We start from the raw sequence: 22435 nt of genomic DNA, 5'->3' as shown, positions 1-22435 counted from the left end.
GAAATAACTTTTTAAGTACAATATAATGAAATGTACATGTATATTTATAATGTCATAAAATCTTAAATTTTTTAATATGTGATGGCAATAAATATCCTTGGTCATTATGTTATGACATTGTACAATCTAAATTGCATGTTGGGTAAGAAAGTATTTATGCAGTTGACTATATATGTACATTGTATCTAATCAAAAACACCCCAGATGTGCAAAAAAAGTGCAGCCAAAAAAGGATTGAGTGTGCAACTTAAAGGAATGAAATCAAAATTGGCAGCCAAACTGGTAGCTACACTTATAGCATTGATAAAAATTTTACAGCAAATATTCATTCATTAGTTAGCTAGGCTACATATTTTGTTTTACCCACCATCATGAAAACAATCATTTTCTGGATCTAAAAACTTTCAGCCATAAATCACGAGCAAAGAGAAGGAAAAAAAAATCTAAAACATAAAAGCACCCACACATGGATGAGTTGTCAAGGGATTTGGGGAGAAGAAGATATTAACTGTCATGAAAATTTCAAGCTTAATGCATGAAACAATATTTTGGAGCTTAATAAATGTGTCAGAAATCCAGGTAACACTCTTAGCAGTTGCTGTATAATATCAGATTAACAATATGTAAAATACTTACTGAGAACGGATTGGCTGATGGCTGAAAAGGTTGCTGTTGTGGCCAGTTGCCAAGCTTATTTCCAGGAAAAACATTCAACTGTGCTTGTTGACCACTTCCAAAGTTCCAAGTGGTACCAACTGAATGACCTCCTGGAGGGGCCATGTTAGTAACAGGCCATCCAGTTGTTGATGAAACCAAACCAAAGCTGCCATTTTGTACCCCAAACTGGCTTGCTGGTATGCCATTTGGTGGGTTCCCTACCCCAAGACTAGCAGGTGTATAAGGTCCAAAACTTGCACTGGATGTTACCCCTCCTCCAAAAGCACCAAAACTAACTTCACTGGTAGCACCAGAACCTTGAGTTCCAAACTGACCAAATCCAGAGATGTTCTGTGCAGGGGGCTGAACACCAAAGGTTACAGCTGGTGATGTGCCACCAAATCCAGCAGGCTGTGGTGTAACCTGAAATGGATTGGCACCTAAAAAGTAGTTCTGCTGCTGAGTGCTCACAGTTGCTGGTTGGGTCCAAGTTGGAGCAGTATTAGTGCTGAAGGGGTTAGATGCAGCTGAAAAAGTTTAAAAGCACAATTGTTTTGTAAAAAATGAACTATTTATCTTTGAATGAACAAAATATTTTGACTAACTGTTGAATTAAGTCCTTCTGAGAACATTTGTAAGTTTTTAAATAATTTAATGAAGTTTTCGTCTTCAAAAGACAATGTATCATTTTATACTTCATCTCTACCACTATGATTAAATATGTAGCTACATGTGCACCTGATGCATATTTACTTCAAATCAGTCTTATGGCAACAAATGAATATGCGTGAGATGGTTTGATGTATGTTTTCATACATGTAAGTTACTAAATAAATTCAATTTTAAGTGAAATGTAGATTTCAAATATGATAACATCATGTTCAACGGCTACACTCGGAAATTATATAAAAGCCAAGTAAATATCTGTTTTTATAAAATCATGAACCTAAATCCTCCATAGGTTTAGAAATACAGTAAGCAGGAGAAAGTACCATTTTCAGTTGGGGAAATGGTAGAAAAAACTTTCCAAAGAAAAAAAGCTGGCAATACTGGATTAAAACACACAAAACAGCTAAAATATGATTTCTATCTTGGATAAAGCCTGAAAGAAGACAAAAGAATGTAAAAAGCACAAATATAATCTTACCTTGAAGATAGTGCTTTCAAAATGGTTACACAAATAGACAAGGAAGCAAATAGTACACATAAGTAGATATAACAGCAAATGGTCCAAGTGAAAAAATATATACTAAAATTATCTACATATCTGCTCATATAAGATCTTTAAAACAAAAACAAATTGTGAAGCAGAATATTTAATCAGTGTGCAAAACTGGTAGGCAAAAAAGAGTGTATGGCAAAGAGTATGAAACAAGAAAGGGCTACTAATGCTGAATACTATAAGAGACTGTGTAAAAAGCAAAATAACATCAAACTGCCTCACACAGATACAATAATCACAGTACATTAGAATAATCATAGTCTGTGGAAAATCTATGAAGGATAATAGCAGAATAAAACTGATCCATTCTGTGCAAGTGTTAGAATGAAAAGGTCAGCCTGTCATAAAAAAGCTTAAAGAATTATCATCATAGTTACTTGCTCAATAATAAACTCAAACAATTCTAAAAAGCAAGTGATAAAAACCAAAAACTGTTCCAATTTAATGTAGAGCCCTTGGAACCAAATGAGCTTTTTAATCCAGAGGGGCCTTAAAGAATAGTATATGCTGTATAAAAAGTAAAGCAACCAATAGAGCAGACCAGTATTTCTGAATTGAATATATAGATTAACTCTGTTCAAAGAGAAACAGAAGAAATTCATTACTACTGGTGTCAAACATAACAGAACAGGTAACTTATGCAGCTTATAAAAATACAGTAAGATCATCCGATTAGCCTAGATTGGATTGACATAAACACTGAATCACTGATGATGCTATTCAGATGGAAAGTAAACTTTCTCACATAAAAACATACAAAAGCTAATCATAGATTTTAAACAGAAGGGCTACAGTTTGAACGAGAGAGAATGCTAAGAACGTAGACAAGGTGATAAGGAAACAATGATTATAACTGAGCAATGATAGAATGACACATCAAGGAAAACATTTGAACATAAGAAAGATTCCTGGACGAATGACAACATTAATGATATGAATGAAACAGACTGATCAGTTTTAATTAACTGCTTTTGTCTTAAAAGCAATGTGAATCCAGAGTTACACAACAGAACACAGCAAGCTTATGAATATATAAATCATAAAAATTCAAACGTAGGTTGGAATAAGACAATGTGGTTGTAGACAGAAACCACCAACTATAGATATTACACTCCAGAATTTAAAGTAAGAACCTCCAACCTTCATTATGAGATGTCAATAAATTATTTATACCCACCACAGAAACTAATCCCAATTCATATTTTTGAAATCACTTATTTACTCAGGCTTACTTGCCAATGGTACATGTTCACAACCAACAGAAAGGCCATTTTGTAAACTACATGATTATAAAATAATTATGTTAATTTACTTCGGTAAAAGGCACAATTTCACAACCAGATTTTATCAAGTGAAGACAGTGCTCTGATAAGTAAAGAAATTTCTTAAACCTTTTCTTACAGGTCAGTTAGAAAGCTAAATCAATTACAGTAGTTTTGGGGCATTTTGTTTTACTGTGTTTTAAAATGTATATCTGAAAGCTCCATGAATTATGTTTCAGACAACTAATTTAGTGAAGAAAATTTAGGATTAATGAGGACTAGCTTCTGAAAGCACAAGGCCTCAATCCTGAAATTCTAACTTTTATATTTTTTATGTATTTTTAATTCATCAATATATTTTTACCGAATATATTTACCAAAAAGGTAAAATTAAAAACTTATTAGATAAGACAAATAATGCATTAAAAAAGGTAAATAAATTTTTTTGCCTTGAGTAACACAAGAGGAACATAGTTAGAGGTCATACGATGTAACCTAAATTTTGCTCACCCTAAACTCTCCACACTCCCACTGGTTAATTTATTGCTATTTGCAGTAGATAGACATGGTTCAAGGAGCAATAAAACACTAAAATTAAATGAAAATAGATGTAAATTGTTAGGAGCTTGAAACTGTTTAGGATAAATAATTGTAATTTTCTGTTACAATCTGCAGTTATTCTAAAAAGAAAAAAGGTAATTTAGATTTATTTTGTATTGTTTGTGGTGGTTACAAGGGAGGTCAAATGGACCAAGACCATATAGTGTTAGGATAGTGAATATAACAGATAAAATATATATTTTTATTGAGAAAAAAACTTTTCATATTCATTTAGGATGTTCCAAAGGTTATGCAAATTAAATTTGAAAATTGTAAGATGAAAAAAATATTTTTATGCTTAACATGAAAACCATCTTGCACTCAAACAGATTGCGAGTCAGACTGATTAAAGGAATTTCAAAGACAAATCTTTAGAAGAAATACTTTATTGAAAATGTTGATTTTTTTATGTACAATGTACTTGGAATGTTTACTAAATTATTACCACATTTCATGAAGATAAACCAACTAAATTCAGAATCATGGTATACATTAATTTTCCAATATAGGCTAGATCCAACAGACCTTGCACGTAGGGTTAAAGTCTTGGGTGTGTTATAAAAATTAAAAAAGACAGATGGCTTGTAATTATTTTAAATGAAAGGTAATGCATGTGGCTTGTCTTAATTTGAATTATAAGTATAGTTTTGATTGGAATAACCTTAAAGTGTTAAGAAAGGATCTTGGTGTTCTGGTTGATCAGTCACTTAAGCCATGCAAGCAGTGTTTTGTTGCTAGTGATAAAGTCAAAAAAGAATCTTAGATTGTATCTAAAGAAATACTGAATGCAAGTCTAAAGAGGTTATAATTTCACTGTACAGTCATTGTTTAGGCCACATTTGAAGTATTGTGTTCAGTCTTGGGCTCCTTACCTTAATAAGGCTATTGAATTGTTGGAAAGAGTTCAGAGGAGGGCTACTAGGTTGACACCTGGGATGGAAAGGTTGTTATACAAGGACTGTTTAAAATTTCTGAATTTGATTTCTCATGAAAAAAGAAGAGTTAGATGGGATCTGGTTAAGGTGTTTAAGATTATTAAAGAACTAACATTGTCAATGTATCACCTTTTTTTTGTACTTAGTGGTGAGAATTTTAAAACTAGAGGATACAAATATAAATTGTGACAGGATGTGAGTCATCTTTAGCTAAGACAGTTTTATTTACCTGACAGGGTGGTTGGCCTTTGGAATGGATTGCTTTCAGATATGCTAGATGCAGTAAATTCAAAATAGTTTAAGGGAAAGCTTGATAAATATTTGAATAGTGATAACTAGCTTGGAGCTTGTAATTTTTTTTCAAAGTTTAGTTGATGGAATAGACTAGAATAGCTCCTCTGTTGTACTTAATAAAATTTTACATTTTATAAATTTCACGTTAAAAAGACATTTTAGATAAAAAAAAGAATATGAACAGTACATATAAGGTTTCTCATATTAAGATTTTTTTTAACTTTCACTCCACAAAATGTTCATACCTGTACCATAAACTGAGCTAGGAACAGTCGATGAATCAAATACGGTGGAAATTCCAATTCCAGTGCCTGACCAGATGGGTGCAGCTGTTGTAGTTGGCTGGGTAGGATGGTGGAAGAGACTATCTAGGTCAGCAAGTGCAGCATACCTGTCAGCAGAAGGTGGATACATCTGTTGGGGTGGACTTTGAGGGATAGCTGGAATCTGATTGACAAAAGAGCCACCTGGTGTTGAGCTAGTGGGAGATGTAAAGCCTTGGGTTGCAAACTTCCCAGATCCTTGAACAGCTGGTGGTGATAAGGTTGTAGAGCCTTGGCCAACACTAACTGCTAGAAAACAGGAGCCCAGAGGACTGTTTTCAGATGGTTTAGGTGAAATGGAAAAAGGATTTGGGGAGGAGGCTTGGGAACAGATTGTATTGAATAGGAATGTATTGCTGCTTTGAGTCAATGAAGAAAGATTCCTTTGGGAAAAGGCAGGGGAAGCAGATTGAGCTACTGGCCAGCTGAAGGACGGATATTCCTGGTCCACATCTTCATCAAATGAAGTCCAACCCGGTGGAGATGTCCAGACTTTAGATAGCTCTAGAGAAGAATGTGCTAGAGGTATGGCCAATATAAACCAAGGCTGAGGAGACACAGAAGTTGGAGGGTGGAAAGGCATATATATATAGTAAGTTGAGGGGAAAGCAGCCAAAAAAAAGGTTGAAAAGAATTCAACATTGCAGAGAAAAGCAAAAAAAAAGGCTACACCCAGCCATGTAGTCAGGCAAGAGTGGGAAGCAAGCATTGTACATACAAATATATGCATATTTTTCTACAAAAATGAAAAAATATTTTGATGCTCTCAGCAGCAATACAATGCATATATTATTAATTTTTAGAACTAGTTGAAATGCAATTTCTTGAATAATACAACAAAATATATCTAAGTAAGCTCAAATACTAATTGAAACTATCATTTTTAGAAAAAATATCCAAATACAATGTATTATGCTATTCTCATCATTATACCTTTGTACAATTTTATGAAACATTCCAAACATTGGCAAATTCTCACAAACCATGCACCCAAAAAAAGTAACACTGATGTCAACTAAAAATGGAGGAAAAGGTTTATTTGTTAGTTATAGGAATAACTGACTTGTAAGTGATTACACAGGAAAAGTGACAACACACATTTCATGTGTAGACAAGGCAAATATTGTCAAACATTTTTACAAATAAAAGTCCACTATTAAGAGGTTTTTCAGAATACTGCATAATTCATAAAAATAATGATATAAATTTTCATGTGAACCTTATCCTATTCAAGTCAACAATATCTTTACTATTCGAAATTCCATAAACATAAGAAATATTACCTTAAAAACTAAAGAAAATTTCTTTGTTATTGAGAACAAAGCTACACAAAAGGCTGTGGTATTCCCACTATGAGTATTGCAACCCAATTTTTAGCATTATCAGCCCTTAGACTTACCGCTGAGCCCCCAGGAACCAGTAAAGGAAAAAAACAACTAATATTTGAACTGAATTCCATGAATTATAGATGTAAGTACACATCAAGTAGCAAATGTTGAAAACTTAAAATACAAATGGTCAATCATGAAAATCTTTATTTACTATCTATATCTCAGGCTAGTTCATTCTAATCAGTCTGTAATTAAGCAAGTTTTACATATCAAATATATAATTCTAATGGATTTGAACACTTTCTTAAATACATCTTTATTTCTACATGTCGAGTTTCAGAAGTACTTTACATTTTTTATAATAACATGTTTGTTTTATTGTTAAGATTAAAGCTACACAATGGACTCTCTATGTTCTGCCCACCACAGGTATTGAAACCCAATGTTAAGCATTACAAGCCAACAGACTTACCACTGAGCCATCAGAGGGCTTTTGTAATAGACTTTATGATAAACAAGTTATAAGCTAAAGATATACAAAACTAAAGGAACAAAAAACAAACTTGAATTAGAATTCGAATGATTAAATCTATGCTTTTTTTTTCATCCATGTATAAACATTATGCAGATAGTTAATGAAAAACAAAATTTTTTCAAGTAAATGAATCTGGCACATACATTTACAAAAGCCAAAGTAAAACTTCCTAAGAAGGTAAGTGCTTACACATCTCAGTCAGCTAAATTGAACTGAAAAATAAGGCACACAACTTTGGTTATTTGGCAACTAGCCAACAAATGATAGGGCATGTCCTGATATCTATAACCCAGTTATGACATGGCTGTTTCTTGTTTTAAAAAAAAACCTGCATGGTGTTTACTTAGATATGACTGACATAAACAAAAGCTATTGTACTGCATTACACAATAATAATATCATGAAACACACAGCATTACAAGAAGTACCTCATATGTATAAAAATATATTAATTAAAAAGATACAAATATTATTCCTATACTTGCAATAATATTCAAAAATATGTTGCTTTATAGAAATTTTAAAAAACAGAATCATGCAGATGAGCAAATAGCACTGTTTCAAATCAATTGTAAAGCTCAATTTTTCTTCTTTGCTTAAGTTAGAAGTGCTAAATATTTTGGTAGTAATTTATTAAAGTTTGTTTCATGGCCAATGATGACAAATATATTTGTGTAGGGAAAGAATTATTTGTAAAAATTAAAACTATTATGTAACTATGCTTTAAAAAAGAAACATCCTTAAAGCTCTCTGTCTACATAAAATGATGACAATCTTTCATGTTTGTCTTTGTATTTAATGTGTAGATCAGTGCAAATAATTATATATTTTCAAGATAGTCTGTAAATAGAAGCACACATTTATATAGCTTGCATATAAATTTTGACAACATTCATCAAACTTATTATATTTTTAAACAAATATGAATTGTTTAAAATTACATAGGCATTTCTGAAAGTAATTCATACAGTGACACCCATCTCAAAAATTAATTTTTCATGCAAATACATCACAACTAGGAAAATATGGCATGCATTATGTAGCTATTTGTTTAGTGCAGATAACGAGCATTTTTTGGTTTCTATCATTCAGATATCTTGCTCAATTGGTTATTTTCGTAAACAGTTTAAATTGAAAAAAAAGGATGAATGAAAAATACTCGAAACTGTCTTTCACATATGACAGTTTCTACGACATGTTTCATATCATATCAAACAAACATAATAAAGATAAGATGAATGCCACTGAACCACTTCAGAAAACTAAAAATGTGTATAGCATACATCAAAAATATTAAGAGCACAAAAAGTATTACATTCTTTCACTATCATTCAACTATAATATATTCATAAAATTCTTCACATGTTACTAAAGGACATTTACCTAACATAATTTCTGTCAATAAATCCTTACAAAAACCTATTCAATTTTTACTTGTTTATTAGTAGAAGATAGCTTTATTATTTAAATTTTATGGAAACAATTCTTTATTGTACTTAATTGCAAGATGAACTTATAATGTGAAAATCCAAGTGAGTGGGCTAATGGTGAAATTATACACTGAGTAACAAAACAAAATTTTTAGCAAGTAAAATTTTTTATTACAAATTCAAGTTTCTAGTTAGCATGACCAAAATTATCATAAATATAAAGTAGTTACATTTCGTGGCTATTTTTTATCCAGTCAAAGGATATAGATAACACTAACAGCTTACTAACAAAGAAAGTATTCTAATATGAAAAAATGATGGTTTCATTTCACAACAAATAGTTAATTTGAATACACTTACAGTAGTCAAATTAATCTGGTTTGAACATTTTCAACTTGTTAATACAGTGTATGACAATTAGCTATAAAAAAAACTAAATGAGAAAATATAAGCATTTTAATAAGTGCATTGATTAGCCTAATTACTTAACCAATTAAAATGTTTGAAAAAACAATTTATGATAAGATGTGCATGTGAATTGAAAAAGTAACAATTACCTTGGTTTTCAGTAAAAGCACTCTCAAAATTAGCAAAGTTTCCATTTGCAGAAGCATTCTCTAAAGAAAAATGAATTTTAATTAAATCAAAAAAATTATATTATAGTACTACAAATAACAAATAATCCAGTAAATAAAATTATTCATGAACCTTTTCCTACTAAGACAAAAGTTACAATTATACAGAACTTCTGATTACAAGCAAATTAAATAAGACAATAAAAATTGTAAATGAAATACATATACTTGTTTCATTATAGAAAATATACCTACAAAATTAACTTTACTGTACTGACTTTTCACAGGGTTTGTTTTTATACAAATGATTAACTCAAAATGAAGCTTAATTTATTAAAAGGAGAAATATAAGAAGCTCACTTTTACAATTGTTCTTAATTTCACTTTCACCACTCTTTCAGCCAATATCATACTTAAAATGTAAACACAAGGATCTAAGCCTAGTTTTTTTTGCTCACGATTTGCAACATTGAAAGCAATTCTCAACTCTAGCTGATTATGAACCTTAAACTATGAATTCAACTGAAATTTACTAACTGAAGCTATTCATAAATCTGCACACAAGTTAAATTATATGTTTATTACCTTGTGTATCTGTTCAATGCATGAAAAGGATATATATGGGCCCCAGGTAGTGACAATAAGGGAGGGGTACCAGCTGACAACCCTATAAGTCACATCCTAAGGGTGCCTTTGAAGTTTGGTACAGATAAATAGAATAGTATGGGGAACACCTAGGGAGGCCCCCCCCCCAGAAGGGGTGACAGATTTGAGCACCAACCCATTATGTCACTCGGCAGAGCACTCAAAGGGTGCAAAGAAAGTTTTAGATTTGTCAAAAACCGAAGGAATGGAACCCAAACAAGCAGACAGAAAGTGCTACCTGGAAAGTGACATGGAGAACATGCAAGGACCATGGGTGTTACATAGGGGAGTCAGACCCAAATACTAACCCCCTCTCCCTGTGATTCTCCTTGGGTATGAGTGAAAGCCTAGTTTGTTTGGGACTATGGCTAAATACTATAGGCCTGAAAGGTTGACACACAGGCAGATAGTGACATGGAGCTGGGAGAGATCCAATTTCTGACCCTCTATGACACTCCATGGGGGTTATGAAAAAAACATTAATTTGTTTTTGTTATGCACAAAGACATACAATGGGCTATTTGTGCTCTTCTCATCATGAGTGTTGAAACCCAATTTTTTAAGAGCAATAAGCCCTCAAACTTGCTGCTGAACTACCTGAGAGCAAAAATTATATAAGTATTTGAATTTTTTTTGTTTGTTTTAGCACAAACCAGACACTGGCCAATCTGTAGAGAATCAAACCACTGATTTTAGCGTTGTAAACATTACACTTGCCATTGGAATATAAAATGAATTGTAAGTCCAGTGTTACTGCTTTCTGGATTCAAAATTTTAGAGTTTCTGATTTGTATGGTTGTGATTCAAAGCTTAATAATTACACAAAACAACTGGTAATACTATTCCATTAACATGAGCTAAGCCTAAAATTACCAATCTATTCATATTAAAATACAAAATAAATATAATGAAAATGAAATCACCAAAAAAAATATCAAAAACCTGAAAATCAAAATGGATTTTTTCTTGTTAATACAAAAGTAGCAAAGAACCATAAAGTCATATAAATAAAACAAGGATTTCTAGCCCCAAGTTAAAACAAGGACAATGGTGTACAGTACTTTTAAAATTGTGAAACTCATTCTAGGATCCCCTTATCTATTAATACAAGAATGAGAAAAATGAAAATTCCTTGAAAAACAAGAAGAATACTATAAAATCCAGTAGTTTATTTTAAAAGCGCTATAATGCTATAAAAACAACAACCTTTAAAACATGAAACTTTAATCTAGGATCCTCTAGCCTTTTAACAATGAAAAAATAATGATATAGATGGGTTTGTTTGTTTGTAGTTAAGCACAAAGCTACAACATTGGCTATCTGTGCTCTGCACACCACAGGTATCGAAACCAAGTTTCTAGCATTGTAAGTCCGCAGACATACAGCTGTGCCACTGGGGGGGTGATAGAGATGGGTGTTGTCCAAGGGATGACATGCTACAAAAATCTATATGCCTCCTCCCTATACAATGAGACACACACATGAAAAAAAAATTAATACAACTTTCAGAATTTTGCTTTTATTTAACAGTTAACACAACCAATACGATGCTACTGCCAGTTCAGTTTTGTGTGGAATGGCAAAGACCACAGAAAACAGGAAAAATTACACTGACTACGTGTATAATAGTATGAGAGACCTTAACCCTACAGAAAAAGAAGAGTCAAAGTGTGCATGTCACAAATTTTTTACAGAGTTACATTCAAAGCTTAATTAAATTAATTTATTATTAACGTTTGTTACTAAACTTGGCATCAAAACATTTTATAATTCAAATTCTTATATTATCTATGTTTCAATTTCTTAATTTCAAAAGGAAACATTTAAATATGTTATTAATCTGCAACTTTCAGTCACATGATACGGCAGCACTCTGACTTCCCACAAATATTTTTCTCTTCCCTTACAAGAGCTTCAGATTGTTCAGCCAATTAGAAATACATGCTATAGATACTTACAAGTCAGAACACAAAATTTCAAACTTTTATCTTCTCTCTTTACTAAGATATCATGATATTTGTTCAACCCACATTCACATGCCTCTCTCATGTCCTCTGTCTATAATTCTGACACTACTATTAGACATGTTTGTAACCAATAGAAAGAGTATAATTTCAACTGCATAAATCAGACAACCATCTGTTTTGTTTTAGCAGTAAAAGCCAGTACTTTGGTGGAAAAGCTTGATATGTTTAGATTAGATAGGTTGCTCTGAGCAGTAATGGAATTTTTGTAATCTATTTATTAGTTAGAAAGTCAGACAAATTATAGTAGTTTTGAGACATTCTATTCTAGTGTCTAATATAATTTTTGTATTGTAAAATGCATATTTGAAAGCTTTGCAAATTATTTTTGGATAACAAACATAATGAGAAAAATATGTTTATTAAACTACACACCTGAGTACAGGTTAAAGTAAGTGCTCAGTTTCTTGGCTTTTGTTTGTTTTTTATTCATTGTTATACTTTTCAAACAAAAGTAATTAAAATATAAAGGTTAGAAAATTGTTAAGTAAAATAAGAAAATTTAAATATAAAAAAACTATCCTCAAGGTATATACATAGACTGTTGTTGCATGATGTAAGTGAATCTAACTCTATATTCTGTTTATTCTAAGCTCTTGCCAGGTGATTTATTGCTTTTTTATTCTAGTTGGACATTGTTCAAAAGGCAATAATAAATAAAAGCAAGAGCCAGAGGCTGATTAGGATAAATAACTAATTGACTGTTACAATCTGCAATCATGCTAGAAAGAAAAAAGTATTTTTTATTTAATATTTTTCAACTTTCTCTACAGATGATTTCACTACTGTTAGTGTTAGGATAAAGAAAATAAGAGATAAAGAATAAACTTCAAATTAAAAAAGAAATTGAAATCATTTAGGGAGTTCTAGAAGTTATGTAAACAAAATATGAAAACTGTAAAAAAAGAAGTATTTTTATTCTTAGTATGAAAATCACCTTTCACTCAGACTGATTTAGTAAAGCCTTCATAAATCAGAGATATCTTTAGCATAAACACTTTATTAAAACATTTAATTTTTTGTACACTACATACTTGACAAATTTTGAGAAGATACACTTAATATATTCAGTTATAGTACGTATAGTTTCATGGTTACATGGTATTTACAAGGTTGGTCCTACTGAGCAAGTCTGTCTTTAATGGAGTTAAACATGAAAATCATGCATACCCATCTATGGAAAGAAACAAAACACACACACCTAACAATCTGAACCCTAACCTGGGAACTATTTTAATGGTGATTAGGTTGGGACTGATAACATCTATGAATAACACATTTTAACAGTGTTTCTAAGAAAATCATTATAAGAATTTATATTTGACTAAAAACTTACACTTTTAATAGTTAAAAAAACAACAACATAAATCCTCATAAGCTTACAGGTCATCATACGAGTTTTCTTTCAAGCAATATATATTAAAGAAGGAAACTTTTATTACAGTGAACACAGATAAAAAACAAAACTATTTTTACTGCTATAAAACTTATTTAAATATAACAAAAACAGATTAATATCAAGATGAATATAATACAAACTAATTCTACTAGAAAGAAGCAAGGATGTAATGATCTTGATAAAAAAATTATTTCTGTCATTTTATATCAACAACAAATTTCCGAGTCAACCAGACCAATGTAAGTTTTTGGTAACAAAAGTAGTGTCCATGCAAGATCTGGAAAAGATGGAACAGAATACAAGGATACGTGCGGCTTGATCTGAGGAGTACACTAATCATAGTTTTTCTATCTCTTCAAAATTAACCACTTTCACTCTGGCCATAGCTGTCCAGTCAGTAATGCTCAACTTAAGGCTTAACTCTATAGTTCACAATGAAAACAACTTTATAAGGAAATCACTGTGCATCATGCATTCTTCTGCAACCCCCTGTTCTTCTTCTTTGAAAATCTGCAGAATTATTCTTCATTGCCAGTTTCACTGTTTTTCACCACAGCTCATAAATATTTCTTCTGCATTCTGCAGACTGTTCTCCATCATCATCACCATCATTATTTACAATGTCCTGCATCTCGCTTCTTTTCATTAGTATAAATACCTTTGTCATTTTTTAGTTCATTCCTTTCTCTGTAATCAGTTTCTGTTCCAGGAAAACTGGTTATGCTTTGTCTATCTGCAGTAAACGTCTCTTCATGCATTGCTTTGTTAGGGTTTCTCCATTGTACAGGATTTCTAGGGTATCTATCTGCAATCCTCTTATACAAAAAAGTTACAAAAAACTTATTATTTTGGTAAGTTTGCTTTGAGAGGATCCCTATTGCAATACTGGTTATTGCTTATTTAGAAAAAGCTCGTTATCTAGAATAGTCTGAACTAACAATAAATACACACTAAATGTTAGAGGCAGGCTTTTGTTTCTTTTATGCATTTGGGATTTTTTTTATCTGCACCAATTTGCTTCTTCTTTGGCCTCTTTAACAGCTTACTTATTTTTGCAACTGATATCCCATCATGATTGTATCCACATTTGCTGCACTGCTAACACATTGATCATTTTGCTACCTTAAACTTCCATGTAATCTTTGAATCTGATACTACTGACATCTTTCTTCTGAGATATGTGCAACCTTGACAGAAATTCTAATGGTTATCTTTACTTACTCCTTATTCTCATACAGACTTAATTCATTTCAAGCCTGAATGCATGTAAGAAGTAATTAATATTTGCCATAGTTTGCAAGGGGCTTAAATTCCAGTATTCAACACTAAACCACACTAATGCTGTCCGTGAGAGTGTTGCATTTAGCTACCAGCCACTGTGATCAGATTTCCTAACTGACAAAGAAGCAAAGTTTTTTGGCATTTTTTTTCCTCATGGCCTAAGCCCAAATTTTGGTGAAAAAGACCAAAATGTTAATGACTTTTTGGCTTTTCTGGATGAGTTAAGACCTTCTAAATTGATCAACTCACATCGGCTTATGTTCCTAGACTTATTTATGGTTCCTTGCAATTGCAAAGTCACACTCTGCTTGACCTGCCTTGCATACTCAAGATGTAATTGTGATTATGATGGTACAACTAACTACCTTTGAAATTTTAGATTACATTTCATTTGAATGCATACAAGAAAAACCAGTAACTGGATTTGGGGATTGTGTCAACTGTGTTACACAGTATGCTTCAGTGCACTGAAAAAGAAACAGAAGAAATGGCTGAGGAAAACAAACAGAGGAGCTCGCACACAAAAAAATGGCTTACTTTGCTTTCCTATTCTAGATGCATTGCTGAGCACGAGTCTTCTGACAAGTTGGCCCATGTTACTATGTTGGAGCTCCAGAAAAGAAAGTATCCTGACAAATATAACTTTCCAAGCAATAGCAAAATGCGAGTAGAAGTTTTCAGGTTATTGACATCGAAGAGGGTATGCCAGTGGATTCCACTGCTTTATTGGTAAAAACAACTGATACTGATGATGAGTAAATTAACATTTTGCAAAGATACATGCTGGCAGATTCAAATATTAATCCCAGATCTGGTTTTGACTGCTTGACGCAGAATTTTGATAAATCATTTAAAGGATTTACAACAGACCAACATATCAAAAACAACTTATAAAATCAAAAACAGCATCTCAAAAATTTAAACACTAATAACATGAAATAATAACAATATTATATGACAAAACCCATTATCCACGTTTGATGTTAAAGTCATGCACACTACTGGAAATTTTGGAGTTTTTAATTGCCATAATATTTTTGTTTTTTTAAATTCAAACATGCAACTTCAGAGATTAGTAAATGCTTGTCACTGTTTACAGATTGACTTGCCAGTTTTGGACTTGGCTGCTTCTGGAATTTTACTAGGCACTAGATTTTAATAAAAAGAGCTCAATATTTTATATGTATTTAGAGAAAATTATTCTCTAATAATAATAAAAAATATTTTAGACATCTATTAACTTCTGTCAGATTCTTAGAAGCTATATTTTTGAACTATAAATAAGGCTGCTTTTAATGTATATACAAGTGTATTAAGCATGAGACACATAAAGATGCACCACAAGTACTGATATTGTACAAAAGGTAATGAAGAAATAATTTTAAACCAAACAGTACTTGCTGGATGAGTGAATTCTGTAACAACAGAATATTTATTAACAAACTAAAATTATCTGTAAAAAGTGTTTTTATACAAGAATTAGTAAAAATAAAGAAAAAGGTCAAATATGGTCACTTCTTAGACAGTAATTATACATATACAGAAACTCAATTAAAAAAAACATTTAACTGAAACAAAAATAGTAGGATCTTTAAACACCACTTAGAGAGAAAATCCTTTCATAAAAATTGATTCAAATATTTCATTTAATTTTTAAAATAAACAAGCACCCAAGAATTCTCAAGTACAAAGTATGCTTTTTTTTTTTTTTTTTATAATTTTATCATTGTATGCCTAACAATAACAAAGACAAGACAAAATATCATTGTGTTTATAAATGGGCTTTTCATAACACTAAAAGCAAATTTTAAATTGTAAGTACCATTTGATGTAATTGTTGTGCGTCCTCCAAATGGATCATTTCCAAAATCATTAAAAAAATCTATTGAAGTTTTCTCTAGATTTTGTGATGAGATGGTATTTTCAATGGAGTGCCAGGAGGAATTGTTCTGTTGCTAAAACCATAAACATTCCATTAACTATATTGTTAAATACAGCTTATTGAAATAAATACTTAACAATGATGAACACAAACATAATCTTTTATATAAAACAGTACTGAAAATGCACACATTGAGCAGCAAATAAACATTAACTATATATTTTTGATAATGATTCTATTTGTCTCAGCTAATACAATTTTAGGGTGAATATATAAACATTGATTACAAGTCAAAACAGGTAATTATATCTCTGTACAAGTCACAGTTAGGCTTCACTTGAAACACTGAGTAAATTTTTTGTTTTCCTTATCTCATTTTAAAAAGGATATTGATTTATTGGGAAGGGTTCAGAGGGAGGTTACTAGGATGATTCCAAAGATGGTAGGGTTATTTTTAGGGATAAATTAATAACTCCTAACTTATTTTCTCTTGTCAAAGAAGGGTAAGAGGTGACCTTTTTAAAGTTTATTAGAATATTCCTAAGATAATATGTTTGTTTGTTGTTAAGCGCAAAGCTACACAATGGACTATCTGTGCTGTGCCCACCACGATATCGAAACCTGTTTTTAGCATTAGAAGTCTTCAAACTTACCAATGAGTCATTGGTTTAGATAAGAGGATGAGATGACACAAGTTTAAGGTTTGGAAAAAGACTCTTTATGCTCCAGTTAAAATGTTTTTTTCTATCAGAGTGATTTACTTATGGAATGGGTTGCTACTGGTAATAATGGAGGACAGCACTTTACAGGTATTACAGAGGGGAATTAATTATTTCATATAAAATAAAGGGTTAGTTTAAATTCTTATATATCTCAAGGGTGGGTGTGCAAGGACAGCCTTGAAGGACCATGTGATTACTTGTTGTTAGTATGTTACATTATATGGTAGCTGAATATAATTTGTAATTAATGTAGATTTGTCAGTAAAATAAGTTAATGACCTTAGTTTACTCACAATAAAAAAAATGAGATATTTTAGTATTTGAAAAACTAAATGAATAATATAAGCTGAAAAAAAAATCATTATGCTGTCCAAAGGTCCGCTTTGAAAAACAAAAACTTTCACAACTAAAGATGTAGTTACCTTGTTATTTTGGAAAACTAGAGGAGAAGAAGTTTCTGCTATTATTGTGGACAGAGATTTTGCTTCAGAAATGTTACTCTCTAAAACCACAGATGATTGTTGAGAAGACTGTTGTGGTTTTTGTGGTTGCATTTGTAAAGACTGTTGTTGAAGTTCATGATCCTGCTGCATCTTTTTATTGCTGTTTCGGGATCAACATACCATCTTTTCCGTTCATATTTTTGGATCATTATGTCTCTACTACATTGTTCATCCCTTACTTCAGATTCCATATTTGTTCTGTGATCATGAGTTCCAAGCCACACATACTTGCAGTACTATACACACAGAATCCAAGAAAAAAATTAAAATCTCATTTTCAATATTTTACACAAAAAAAACTTTCTATATGTAGAGAATCTATTTAGTCACAAAGGAAATACATATTTTTTAGACTAACTCTAATTACATCAACAATGCTTATATTGGTAAACAATTAACAGGTATGATTTACAGTGAATCAAATATAGAAAAGCAGACATAGATCAGTATGGTGGGAAAAGTAGAATATCTGAAGAATTTTCAGTTTATTTTATTAATTTTTGTGTAAAATTAAAAAAAAAAACTTTCAAATTCCCCAGCCCCATTCCCTTGTACTTTAACAAGAATTTTTATAAGCTTAACAAATTTACATAATTTTAGATGCTTGAAATAAAGCAGCAACAAGTTATAACTAGCACAATTACTTATTACAAAATGGACAACATCTACATAAGCCTCTTAGTGCAAAAAAACAATATTTCAACACCTGCCTTAAGTTCTAATAAACTCTAATCCATAATGTGGGTCAACAATATTTTGGTTGATACTATTAAGCTGGAAAAGAAAAATATTGAAAATAAACTATCCATAATTTGTAATATGAAACCAAAATGCATATATATATATATTACAAATATTTAATGTTTGGAATTATTAACTTAGTTCCAACCAAGGCAACATAAGCTCCTTTTTTTTTAAATTTCAAGCCTCATAACTTACTAAAAACACAAATGGGAGAAAGTATTTTTACTAAAAACAAGTTAAAAATCTTTAGCTGCTGATTACACAAAAAAATTTATCAAACTATTGTTTAGGGCAAAATTTAGGCTTTCTTAATAACTATATGCTGAAATTACCTCATTTCCTCTTTGTTTGATGAAATCAATTTCTTCAGATGTAAATGTAGTCATTGTGATAGATTTTACTCGATGTGGTGGGTTTAATCCTCGTCTAGACAATAATAAAAACCCAACAACCTTTGATAATAAAATTTACAAAAGAGCTAATCAAAGAATAAAATTATCCATTTCATTAAAAATTAAAACTTCTTACATTGTCATATAAATAAAATAAATCTCAAACTAAATTTTTTTCAGGATATTTCTTTTTTCTTATCTATATCATCATGAAAAAAGAAAAACAAATAATATTTTGCTTTCTTTACTTCTCTGATGAAATAGTAAACATCAAAAATACTATCCCATAAAGAACAGACAACAAAATGTTCAAAAGAGTTTGAGCCATGCTTCTGTAACTCAGTCTTTATTTAAACTATGAGGAATAACTAAGAATTTTGTATTTACCTTCTCTAAATATAGAAGAACTCAAGACGATGTAATTCACTTATTTAAAATTGATAGGGCATTAAATGGTTGATTATAAAAAGAGTTGAAATACAAACTTGAATATTAGGCTTAAGATGTAGAAGCACAGATGCAGACTTCTTATTAGACGAACAATTTTTAGTTAACTGATTTATAAACTTATATAATAGTTGTTTCAGTGGAACTTTAGGCAGAGTAACTATAGTTGGTTTCAGAACTTTAATGTACTACAACTGCCTGTTAAGAGAAAATGAAGAGGCCTTGGTATAGAATCTGAAACATTGTCTCTTTCTCTTTCAACAGGCAGTTACAGTCCATTAAAGTTCTCAATCTACCTATATAATAGTTTGTCTGATGACATGGTTTGTATTATTTGGGGTATTTTACAATTTAACTGGATTAGTATATGGATTTGAAGGGCCATATTTAAGATGGTTTAAAAGTTTTTATTAATTTTTCTTTGGAAGAGGAGAAAGATTTTGTAGGGTGTAATGGACTTGTGACCCTGCCTTATCACATACTGCCCCATATATACTTCCACTACTGTTATTTGTACATTAACTGCAAGATAAATTGATATTTATGAACGTGTTTGTTTTCAGCTCAACAAATAGTTTAATAGATAATACATCAACTTGGTTATTATACAGAAACCAAGTATGAAATGTACCTTTATTAGATAACTAGCTATATTATCAATCATTATTTCTTTATAAAATATACAATTTTTGTAACTAAAATAATTACATAATTGTATATATAAATGCTAAGAAATTATTACATATGTATATTCTAATACACACTACTTTAGTCTTTAGGAATATTTTACATAACTCCAAGTTCTTATTTCCATAATACTGTAATAATATGGTAAAAACAAACAGTATTACTACATACCAAGTCGATGAATCTGTACCATGGTTAGTAAAGCTAAAATGCATATCAAATATTCTGATTCAAATTTCAATACAATACCTAGTTTATTAACCTTATTCTTAGTAAATACTATAGTATTATTTTATAACGTCATTTAAGATATTCCTATTAACGACGAAAAAAAACTAGTAAGTTGCCCATCTGAGATTGGTTATTGTTAATAAAACAATAATTACCCTAGTAATTGTAAGATCGGGTGTTGATGTTATTGAAGATAAAATTGAGAGAATGACGTATTAACTTTTTAAAAGATTCAATGCCTTTTAAGTTTTGTAAGGCTACTTACAATATCCCGCTGCATGATGTACAAACAAATGACCCTATTGTTACATTTACGTATGTCGGTCCTCGTTGGTGACAGTCAAAACATTCTCTATTTGCTGGTAATTTTGCTAATTCTCTAAGTGTTTGAACATTTTTGTCTTCTTGAACTTTCCTCCTGGAAGCCATCTTAGCCTATAACCCGGAAAGAGTTCAGACGAGGCCACTTTGACAGGAAGTAGGTCTAAGTCTATGCGTGCATATCGAGAATTTTTTGAAAATCGGTGGTGGATGTGAAGTAATTGGAATAAAACCAACATGCATGAGTCATTTCTAAAATATTTTTGACATTTAAAATCTGTATTAGCCTAAATATAAGGATTTTTTCTTAGATTAAATTTAGGCTGTTATAAAAGATGATGACTAATACTTGTGTCATACGTCATTTTATAATTATAATATTAATACATAAGATAAACGGTACGATCGAGCTATTCTTTGCGGATTTAGGAAATAAGTTTTTGTCTGTTAAATAAGAACAACGACTAATTTGAAAGTTCTTTCAACAGCACTACTACTAATAAACAGTTAGCCTGCTAACGATCTTAAGAATAAAACCGAAAGCTTGCTATATATATAATACTTTTAACATGGTGTAAAGTGTAAACCGTTTTTATGTGTTATATCTAATATTACGTTTTAACACACTTGTTGCCACCCCTAGAAAATAAATAAAAACTTAATTCTTTCTTTATTCATTCAGCATATGTATATGAATTTTTAATTCAATTCACAATTTCACACTACTCCCCCCCCCCGGAAAACTTTACCCCTCCATGGGAAAATTTTTGCGAACGCCCATGAACACAAGGACAAGGGAAAGCAGAATCATGTTATACCGAGTAGCAGGGCTGTTGAATTAAAGTAAAATAAAGTGTCAAACACAAATGAGAATTACAAAGCTGAATTTATTTCGAAAAACTGTATTTAATGCGAATAAAACTATGTTTTAACTACTGAAAACTTTGGCTAAACTGTCAACCTGAAAGTTAAATATAATATACGCAATGTCGGCAGTATCAAAATAGGGTTAAACAAAATAACAAAGATAAAACTGTATTATTAAGTTTTAGTTATTTTGAAAACAGAAACAAATCTGTGTCAAAGCGCTAGGCCTGCTTTTAAAATTCAAATTCTCTCTAAAGCTGACCAATCACAAGTTAGATCACAAGAATCCGGAAGTATCTCTGCTCCATGTGACAGATGCAACCTGTATCTCACACATATGATGATGCGAGAACGAAATAACTATCCAAGTTAAATAGCACAGAGCATTATTGGTCAACTCAAGCCACAGATTGATAATGAGTAACATATAAAAATAATCGAAGGATAAACATGGCACACTGTTACCTGATCTCCGCAATAATTAGAGGTTACAGGACCAAGTATGTGAAAGGAAAGATTCTTTCAATTAATTGTTGGTCAAATAAAAGATACAGAGCACAGTGTTGAAGTTGAAATGAAAATCAAATACTTTATTGACTAACAGGACTACTACGCTGTATTGTGAAAAAAAAAAGTAAATAGATAACTGTACTTAAAGTTAAACTGATAAAGAAATTAAAATTGGGAATGAACAACACAAAACATGCACTACTAGCAAACTGAATAATAAGGGAAACGAAAATGAGATTTTGAAAGGAAATCTTTTCTCTTTCAAATCAGAAAACGAAATAGATTTAAAAGAATAAAACAAAATTGCATTTACAGTAAGATCTCACATTCAATAATCCCGTTCTAGCGGCTCAACGGTAAGTCTGAAGGCTTATAAGACTAAAAATTGGGTTTCGAAACCAGTGGTGTGCATAGCACAGATAGCCCATTGTGTAGCTTCGCGCTTAACAACAAACAAGCAAACAAAGATTATACTCAATATTTTTAAATGTTATCGCTGTGCATAAAAATTTTGGGTATAAGTCCTGAAGCTACTATAGTATATTTTAAACATTTTTTTATAAATACATTTTTAACATTTTCTCTGTTTTATTACTAGTAAACCCCATTTGATTAA

General features: G+C 31.1%; 1 pseudogene; it reads right to left on the bottom strand.

Annotated features, from left to right (window-relative positions):
* Positions 1-20572, bottom strand: part of LOC106464925 — a 33582-nt pseudogene extending 13010 nt beyond the window's left edge.
* Between the last annotated feature and the right edge of the window lie 1863 nt (positions 20573-22435).

Source organism: Limulus polyphemus, unplaced genomic scaffold (genome assembly GCF_000517525.1).
Source record: "Limulus polyphemus unplaced genomic scaffold, Limulus_polyphemus-2.1.2 Scaffold1785, whole genome shotgun sequence".
Classification (NCBI taxonomy): Eukaryota; Metazoa; Arthropoda; class Merostomata; order Xiphosura; family Limulidae; genus Limulus; species Limulus polyphemus.
The sequence above is the reverse complement of the archived record's forward strand: the minus strand, read 5'-3'. Positions and strand labels throughout refer to the sequence as shown.